This window comes from Vanellus vanellus (assembly GCF_965231255.1).
Source record: "Vanellus vanellus genome assembly, chromosome: 6".
NCBI classification, from domain to species: Eukaryota; Metazoa; Chordata; class Aves; order Charadriiformes; family Charadriidae; genus Vanellus; species Vanellus vanellus.
The window spans coordinates 59,967,268-59,977,731 of NC_138911.1; positions in this window are offsets into that span (position 1 = coordinate 59,967,268).

Sequence of the window (10,464 nt, forward strand, 5' to 3'; positions counted from 1 at the left end):
GGCCAAGGACGACTTCTCCTAGACAATACCCGAAATCACTAGGATGAAATTTCTCTTCCTCTTTCAGTTTCTCTGTGTGTCAATGAACAGAGAACCTCCTACGCTGCAGATAACTGGACTTCTTCTAAATGTCTTAGGGCCCAGCTTCAACGGGTTAGTGAAGAGTACCTCCTGGGACACAAGTTTGAAACCTTTCAGGCTGATGGGACTGTTGTTTCTGGCCAGTCTGAGACACCTCCTGTGACATGACAGGATATAACCTCTCATTTTTCCTCTTATTTCATGAACTACTTCCCTGCCCCAAACTTGCTTTCATTTGTGCCCCACAACTCTTGATAATTATTCATGTGCAATGAATTCTTTGTCCATGAACATGTGCTAAGTCATATGGTTTTAAGTACAACATCCCTTGGCTTTCAAAATATTCACAGAAACACAAGGGGCTGATTTCTGCTGTCTTTGAAGCCTACTCGTGGCCTTCTCTGAAGAACTCCTTGTGCAGGTTGTTTTGTGGTAGGTGAGGAGCAGACTCTTCCCTCATGTCTGTGATAGCTCAATCTGAGGTTAAAGGGAACCATCAACCATCTAGTAATATCTTACTGGTCAAAAGCAACACCTGAACTCAACACCTTAATGGCAAACAATGTGGAATATTTTTTAAGTATTGAAGGACTCGCCCAAACTGGTGTTCTCAGATCAAAAAAAAATCCCTTTTCCTGCAAAATCCTCTGTCCTTTCCAACATGGACCCTGTTGCTGCAGGCAAAAGCCTGCCCTTGTGTGGAGAAGATTGATCTACTCAGGATTTGCTGAATCTAGATGTGAAAGGCAAGCGGGACAACCTTCAACAACCATGTTCAGCAGCAACAGCTACTGCAGCAGTATGTCTTCATCCTTCTCTAAGTTCTGGGTCCCTTCTCTTCCTCCCTAAATGGTGAATACATGTGTTTTTCCCAGGTCTATTCGAGGGAGGTGGGTGTTGGGGACTTGATGTACAACATCAAGTGATTTGGTAGCTTCAGAAGTGTGAACACCTTTTGAGACCTTTGCTACCAGCGGTACAAACCTCACATGGTGATAGTTTTGCCCTCTCCAGCCCCATCTGAACTGAACTAACCATGCAGAGCTTTCCTCATTTTGGTTTCTACTGGTATCAAAAATCCTACATGTCTGAGTAATGAACCAGCAATTCAAAATGGACAGGAATGGCCTAAATCTTCATCAAAGGAAGGGCTTGTATGCAAGCGTGGTCTGCATCCCCACCCTGATATTTCTGCTTGAGGAGTGGTCCATAGCTGAGGTTGATGACACCTTCGCCATGATATTTCTGGTGGAGGAGGCATCTGTCTCTGAGGCTGCTCTGGCACCCTCCTCCTGATATTTGTGGGAGGGAGGTTTGCATTTTTGAGGTTGTTCTGCCACCCTTCCCCTGACATGGAGACTGGAGGAGGGGTCCATATCGGAGGTTTCTGGCGGGGCCCAGCTGTCCCTGACATGTTCACAGCAGGCAGGAGGTGTCATGTGCTGGAAGTGAGGTACACTTGTCCTGATAGCCCTGGCAGCCAGACATTCCCAGTTCGCTATCTCTGGACCTTTGGCTGAGTGGCTTCATGGGACAAATCGGCCTCCTCCATGAAATGGAGGTAGTGGTATTCTCCCTGTGTTTGGAGCTGCTTGCAGACTGACTGATGGGCATCCTCAACATCCGCTACGCCGTGACTCAGGGAGGAGCGGCGGGCGCTAAGGAAAGGGCGTAGCTTCTTTCTCTTTGCCCAAAGGAAACTCAAAGTGCTTTTTCCCGGTGTGGAAGCCCAGTCATCTCAGCACAACTGACTCCAGAGGAGTGGGAACTTGCTCTTCCTGCCATCCCGCTCCCATCAGGAAATGGAGGGCATGTTGTGGGGTCACAGCACTGGGCTCGGGACTGGGATGGGGCAGGGCGACATGCTCAGAGAGGATTTGCAAGAGCTTGGGGCTGGGGAAGTTGGGGGGTGTCACATCTGCCCGTAGCACAGAAGTTTTTGGGAAACACCGCTGCTGCAGAGAAGCCTCAGAGATCCTGACAGAAAAGCACCGTCGTTTTTATCATCCTCTTTTTAAGGTACTCCAGCACTTGCTACCCCATAGTTCTTTATTTTTCCCACCTCACTTTTGCTTCTTTATGTAACACTGCTTCTCTCTTCGCAGCTTCCTAATGCCCTTGGGGGGGACAGCACAAACAGACAAGGACCAGCTCTCTGTAAATCTAGATGAGTGTTTGTGTGTGCGCTTGGAAGATGCACACTGTTTTTCTCCCAGTGCTCCTGCATTAACAAGGGGTCACCAAGGTGGGACCACTTTTGACTTGGATGCCCTCAGAGGTCGGCACAGCCGGGGGCTGAGGGAAGGCAAATGGGAGCAGCCTCATCAGTTAAGCTGTAAGAAATGGTGCGAGAAGCCACATCCTGGGCAGCATCGGACATCCGCGCTCTCCGTGATGTGCTCCCAGATGTGACAGCACAGCTGTGCGGCGCAGCACAGGGCTGGGTTACCTGTCCCCTGGTCCTGAGACGCCTGCTCTGCAGCGGCAGGTCTCGAAGGCGTAACCGAGCTGGAGACTAACACTCGCAGGGGGCTGCCTGTGAGCCCAGCCGTCCTGGATGGCCGCCGCAAAACAAACCTTGCCAGCTGCCAGCCATGCCCTGGCACTGCCGAAACCGCCCCGCAGCAGCCAGAGCTGCTTCAGCCGCGTTGGCGGAGCTGCTGGAATACCTGCCGCCCACGGGCGCGGGAGAAATGCGCCCATCCGTAGTTAAAAGCCGGGGCTGGGACATGCCTGTCCTCACTGGTACCCAGCTCCTGGGTCCTCCCCGGATGCCAAGGGCCGTGCTCAGGCTGGCACGCAGCTTGTGTGCAGGGGCTGGTTGAGAGGTCTAATTTTAGACGAGGGAATGCAACAGTGGTCCCAAAGGTCACTGGAGGGTACCAAATCCCAGCCAGCCCTCGTGATGGAAGCAGCATCGTGTTTAGACCTGGTGGGACTAATCAGGATGTCTTTTCACTGCGGTTGTTTTCCCCCAGCCCAGGCACCTTCCCTGCCCCGGGACTCGCTGCCGTGGGGTGCCTCTCTTTCTTCAGCAGGAACGGCTTCCCATAAATTCCTCATCAGCTCGTGGTGAAAAGTACTGGGGGGGAAATACGTGGGAAGCTACAAAAGCAGTACTTCTTTTTGAGGTCTTGAAAGAGAGGCACCAAGAAGTTCTTCTGTTTTGAATTTCCTTTTGGGTCCTCGAGGTTTGCCCATTGCTGTTCCCGGGTTCTCTCCTGCTGGGTGATCCTTGTGCGTCCAAGCAAATTCAGGCTTGGTGAGTGGCACAGAGGGAAGTTTCCAGGGGAAATCCAAGTGGCTGCGAGGACTCAATAGACTTTGTTTCAAACCCTCTGACTCAGTGAGGGACTCGTTGCTTATCCCGCACTGTTGAAATCGACAGAGTTGTTGCTGTTGAATTTACTGGCAGTAGAGAGAGGCTCTCTATCGCTTTGTAACTAGCGGCATATTCCTTCCTGAATGAGATTTACAGAACTCCTGAGGACTGAAATTCCCACTGACTTTGCAATTAAATATTCCTTTTTCCTCAATAAACCTCTGAGGAACCCTGCTGGCTCTTCAGGTTGATAACCTTCTTCTTTGCCTCTTCCTGTCCTGGCAGAGCCTGCACCGCTGGGCTGGGTGCATTGCTCCCCTGGGAATTGTGCCAACAGCGCAAAGGCCAGACACGGATCCTTCCTGAACCGCTCCAGCCTCGGATGGGGTTGTCGTAGTATTTCTAACATCCCTTTCACGGAATCATGGAGTTTTCAGAGTTGGAAGGGACCTCTAGAGATCATCTAGTCCAACTCCCCTGCTAAAGCAGGATTGCCCAGAGCACATTACTCAGGACTGCATCCAGGCGGGTCTTGAAAATCTCCAGAGAAGGGGACTCCACAACCTCCCTGGGCAGCCTGTGCCAGTGCTCTGTCACCCTCACCATAAAGAAGTGTTTCTGTGTATTTGAACGGAACTTCCTGTGTTCTAACTTGTGCCCATTGCCCCTCGTCCTGTTACTTGGAACCATTGAAAAGAGCCTGGCTCCATCCTCCTTCAACCCACCCTTTGGATAATTGTATGCTGTAATAAGGTCTCCCCTCAGCCTTCTCTTTTTTTTTTTTTTTCATAAAACAGAGGAAAAGCTGTAAAATAAGTAAAGATGAGTGATGGATATGAAAACCAATAAAACCAATATTGCAATGCCTATGTAAAAGCAGTGTTTTGGATGCGGTATTTAAAGATAAGCCCCATGTGTGCACTTTTAACTCCTTCAGGCTTCTGTCCACCTGCATTGGGAAGAAGCAGCTTCACTTATAAGAGGTTGAAAGAGCTGTTACATATAGTATTAAAGTTTACTTTTTTTTTTTAACTGTGGAAAATAATATTCCTTTGAGGATTCTGTTCGGTACACCCCATGCAAGTATTTTCCCAGAAATAGAGCTGTAAGAGCAACAATGCAATTAATTTTTCCATGTTGTGACTAAAACAATGGCATGTGAATCCACACACCGAGGCCCAAGGTTAACTGATTGTGGGGAGGTAGCCGTTGTTTTTTGCAATGGATTGTGAATAACTCTGGGAAATTGAACAATATTGCCGTGAGTTTTGCTGCCTGCCTGTAGGCAGTTTTCTTAACGCGGGATTTTCTCTGCTCTGGATGTTTCATAAAGCAAGACTAGGCATCCATTCAAGTATTCCTGCCCTGTTGCAAGGCAAAAAAATTCCCTTTATCCCTTTTTTTTATTGATTCACTCAGAAGAGACAGCCTTGAGCTGTTTCAGTATTTAATCACTCACAAAAGGCATTTTGATGGAAATGAGAAATCCCAGGCCTGAGGGTCGGAGCCAAAAGTGGGGGAAACGGTGTGTTCAGGTTCAGCCCCCCTCCCCGTGGGCAGCGCTGAAATGTCATGTGTGGGACTTCGCCATGGGGGCTCCTGGGAGGTGCTCTCTTGCTGCGGCGTATGTAGCCTTTGCCGCCGTGCCAAGGGCATGCCCAGCCTGGGAGGGTGCCCCAGCTTCTCCAGGATCCTGCCCAGCCCTGCAAAGGCACGATCTTTTCAACGGTGGCTTTTTCCCTTGCACAGAATAATCAGGTTGACGTTCAGGCCACATCTTGGTACAGTCCCGTGGATCCATCTTTTCTTGTGCCGTGGCTGAATTTGGCTTTGTGCTGTTTGGTAGTGAAGAAATGAGCAAAAGTCATATGGTTAACAAAAAAGGAAAAAAAGAGTTGTTTTTTTTCCCCAGATAAAACAGAGTTGCAGAGAGGCATTTCACATGTGATGCCACAAGGCTGCGCACCCACTCTTCAGGCCAGAGGCACTCCTGAGATAGGAGGGGATGTAGGACCAGAGCTGTGTGGGTGCCCTCTTCTCCGTTACCTTTCCCAGGGCCATCATCTCCTGCTGAGCAGATGCAGGTGGAGTGCTGGGCTGCAGGCTATAGCAGGGGCAGGAGATGTATGGGATAAGCAGCACATACCATTTCTTGGTACCTCCCTTCCCTGCACCCCCCTGTCTACCCTTCACCCCTTGCCCTGCTCCACCAGGACCCAGTCCATCAGATCCAGAAGGTCTCCTAAGTCAGCACAGTGTCTCATGCACCCTCCGGCAGCTGCAAGCAATCGTGCTTCCAAATAACTACTCCTCCCTGAGCTTGTTGGGAGAGCTTCTTATCACGGGCAAACCGAGCCTGGTCCTTTGGGCTGTTATTTCTCTCCATGCATCTCCTTGAAGACAGTACGGGCGTCATCCCAGGGAATGGTGTTTGTTTCGGAGGGTGACTAACGGCTGCTTAGCAAGAACATGTGCCTGGTGGATTCAGCCTTGAGATCACCGAGGGAAAGAGGCACTGTGGGCTTTCGCTCGTGCTTTGGAGGGCTCGAGGCCCATTTGTTGAAAGGGTTGTCAAGACAAAAGCATGTGTAATGCATTCTTGTCCTCTAATCGGGGCTGTGAGGGGAAGATGACGGTCCACGTGTGCAAGTGACGTGCTGTTGGAGACAAAACACCAGCTTTTTTTGGCCTTGCTCCTCCTAATGAAACTCTGATGATTAATTCCATGATTGCCTCTTGTCTACTCAATACGCTTCTGTTCACAGCACAGTTCCTTCAGGAAATATTTTTTCCTGAGTGTTGGAAAACGTATTGTAAAGTCGTGAGCTCTCTCACTCAGGAAATGATGCCCAGCATTTTGTGCCTTGCTCAGGACGCCAGACTTTTATGATTACTTTGATTTTCTTTAATTTCAGTTCTGGGATTACCCATAATGAGCATCAGCAGAAAGCGCTGTTGGATACATGCATGTGAAAGCACAAGAGACTCCCTGGTCTTATTCTTTCTGCTGGCACTTTGGGCTCCGAGGATGCAGCTTGACGTTTAGGTTGGCATCTGAACCAGTACCCCTGGGGCTGGTTATGGACCCATGGTCCCTTGCATCACTACAGCCCTAGAGAATCACAGCATCAGTGTCACCACGTGTTATCAGCCTGGTGTCTCTGGTCACCAATGCACTCATGCTCCTGTGTCTGTGTGGTCACACAGCACTGCTGAAAGGGACTCAACACGTCTGTCCTCATCGCAGAACAGGATGAGCCATGCTGGCACATCTCTTGCAGGTATCTGCCTGGCTTGCTGCTAAATGCTGCTGATGGTACGGACGCTGTGCTGTCCTGAGTGCTTCAGCCCCATCAGCACTAGCGGTGGTTTTGCTGCATCTAAGCTGTGCTTACTTGTGTAGCAGAAGCTTGTTTCTCTATGCCTGATCCTCACAGAAAATGGAGAAGAGCTTATTCCTTCCCTTTTGCCATGATTTGTTAACTGGCTGGAAGGTGATTATCGTGTCTGTGCTCTGTGCCTTCCCTGAAAGTACTTCTTTAGTCTGTAGACAGAGAAAAGTTGAAGGCCACTGCTCTGCACTGAAAAACGTTTAGCAAACCTCTCTTTCTCTGTGGATGCAGTCTGTGAGATCATTCCTGCTTTCTGGGCTTTCTTCTGATTATCAGCATCTTTCTCCCAGCCGCAGTTCGCCAGCCCCTTCCCAGGGGCGGAGTGCAGCCGGGGGTCGGCTTGGCAAGCTGTATAACCACCCCCTTCTGCCTTTTGGCTTGATTTGCTTTTTCTGTACTTGTGTAACGCTGTTCGGGGAAGAAAAAAAAAAAAAAAGCCGTTCTGTCTCACCTGATGCCAGTCTCCCCACAGTCCTGGGAACCACGGCATAATCCCGCATCCTGGAGCAAAGCCCATGGCAGCTCCCCAGCCCCACGCTCGTTACGGAGCTCAGACTATGGACCTGTTCGTGCCGGCAGGCACAATTTCATGCATGGCCAAACATAAACTGTGCCTGTTCGGACATCTTGGGACTTAGGTGCTCATCTTTGATCTGCCATTCACTTTTTCTGCTTCATTTAGCAAGAAGTTTAATCTCCGTGCGTTTAACAGAGAAAGCCTTGCACAGGCATTCTGAGAATCTCACTTAGGGAATACCAAGATGGCAAAAATACTACAACAGCCTTTTCCTGGAGATTTCTCTGCTTTACACGTTACTTCTTTTTCTGGGATAATGTAATTGAATGACTTGATACGAATTTACAAATATAAATGGCGAGTGCCTCATTGGAAGAGCATTAGAGGCTGTTGGCAGTGCTCGGTGTGACAGGGATGAATACAGGGAGGCAAAGTTCACGTTTGCTCAGTGTCCTCAGGCAAATCGTTCTGTGGCTGTGGGACTAAGAGGCAGTTCTTGTAGTTCTTTAAAAGTTAATCTCAATCCGCTTTTGCCACACATTAATTTACATCAGTCTTTACCTTTTACCAATACTGTCTTACTATTGTAACAGTAATAGCAAATGATTTAAAAATGCTATGTCCAATAAATGCTCCGGCAAACTGGCTGATCTCTTGCACAGGTTTTCTGGGAGAGGTGGGCCAATCCCAGTGCTAATGTTATGTCATCATTAAGAGTTTTACATAAAAATGTCCTTAAGGGATGAAAGTGCACGGTGATGCTGAGCAGAGCACTCCTGTGTCTGCCCAGTGCCCAGGGAACTGAAATGACTGCCTTTGGGGCAGTAAATCCAACCACGACAAGATTTCATAGAGAAACATGCAAAATGCAGAAGATAAACGTTTGCTAAACGCCGGTACTTTGCAGAACCGTGATACGTAATTACCAAAGTAGTAGCTGAAAAGTAAAGCCACCCCTGAGACAATAACGTCCTGGCACCTCTTTTCTTCCCAGCCGTGTTTGCTGGGTGGCGTCAGGCCACACTGCCCGGCTCGTAAAGTAGATGTAATACGGCAATCCACTTCTCTCTGGACATCCTTAATATTTTAACCCAACTGAGAGCTCTTTGCTGAAAGATACCATGCGGCAGGGAGATGAACATTATAGTGCTGCTGCACTAAAAGGCTTTTTCTGGAATATTTTGACCGATTGATTAGGATCCTCAGCTCAGGGACAGCCTCCTCAGCTTTCACTGCAATGTCTCGGCTTTATCGCTTTCTTGCTTGGACTGAACCGGTTTTCTGTGTCTTAGAGCAACATAGTTCTTCCCTTTCCTTGCAGAATAATTGACAATTGAGAGTAAGGGCCAATTTCAATGCCTGAAACTTAAATTCTGCCTAACCCAGTACCTGCACAGCAGACAGAGCATCTCTGCTCGTGGTGGGGCACAGGCTGACGCAGGCGGTGACTGCCAGCCTGGCTCCTGCTTTCCCTCTTGCAGACAGAGCTGATGCCCACAGCGAGCGCCTGCCCATCTAGGTGGGCACCCGGGTGGGCACCGGCACCGGCAGAGCTCGGGAGAGGAGCCAGGAGCCATGGACGGCTGCTGCCCGTCTCTGCTGGCGCTTCCCAGCCCTTCCCCGCGGAGGGATCGCTGCAGGCTGGCGGTGCTCCGAGGGGCAGTTTGGAGCTTTTCTGGCTGCCGGTGGTGAGCAATGGAGCGGCACTTTGCTTCCAGGAAAAGGTAATTTCACCAAATTGCTGAAACGGTGGCACCCGAAGGCCCTTCTCAGATGGCAAACACCAGCCCATGGGCCACCCTGGCTGCAGACACTGTTCCCTTGGACAGAGAGTACTGGAAGCGCTCCTTTTCACCCCAAACCAGAAAAAACAATATTGTGAAACACCAGAGACCTCTGAAACAAAAAGAATAAATTTGTCACCGCCCACACAGTGCTGTGAGCTGTGCCAGGTCTCCCCCCGAAATGCAGCGTTCACCCCTGAGAAGCTAAATCTGGAGAGAGTTTGCCTCTTTCGTTGAGCTGGATACTTTTGAGAAAGCCTTATTCACTGGAGGATGTATCTGCGCTCGGTAGCTTGGGCACTCCAGGGTAAAAGGGAGCTGCTTCTCCCGGTGGAGAATGTAACTGTGTGCTGGGGTAGGAACAGGGCTGATGGCGGAAACCACAGGGAAACAGCAAACGGAGGGAGTTAACAGGGTAGTAAGTGAGCTCCTTGCCACTTTCCTACAAAAGCAATGTATTTCACAATAAAATCCCTGGGAGGCCTTTCTTCTCTTTTATTGGAATGTAAAATATGGTCCTAATCGACACCGGGTGCTTGACAGAAGATGGCTGGACAGCAGCAGAGAGCATAGCCCTTCTTCTCTCCTTGCCCAGGCGTCTCCAGGAGCAGCTCTTGCAGCCCAGACTGAGCATCCCCCTGCCCGGGGGGAAGGACCCCTCTCCCCACCCACCCTGGAGGTCCCTTTCCAGCGTTGGGGCAGGACAGAGACTGAACTGTAGTCTCTCCCTGGTGAGATCAGCATTAAATTGGTTTGCTTCAGAGCGAGCAGCAGGAGAGCAGCAGCTCCCGGAGGAAGCAGGCTGTGCTCCCGCCGCTGGCTCACGGGATGCTAGGCTGCAGGGTCCGAGCGTCCCAGGAGAGGCTGTGACAAAAGGCAGGTCATCGTGCCCAGCTTTCCTCCATGACTTCAGGGTAGCAGCTTGCTTTTATTAGAAAACGGAAGCCGAGAGCCTTATCTAATCCCGGGGCCAGGCAGACGGAGCCTGAGGAAAGGCAGCTGCTTTGTGGAGAGACCTCCAGTAAAATAATAAGGTTGAAAACCTGGTATACATTTAACATACTTGAGAAAAATTCCGTGCTGCAGATGCGTTGCGTGAGGTGCCTGGATCGGAGATGAGTACAGGGCAGAGGGAAATTTCTGATGCACTAAAATTCCCGCTGAGGCTTCAGTGCCTCAAATCCTGCACTCCTCTGAAAATCCGGTCTCAGATGTCTCAGCCTGAGGATGCAAAAGTTGAAATCTCCTTTTTATCCTCCCCCCACTTAGTCAGTGCTTTTGACTTTGAATGTGCATTTCTCAGCGCTGATGCTCTTCCCCTCTGCTGGGAGGGGGATGCAGCTCACCCACCCATGGGGGTGCAATCCG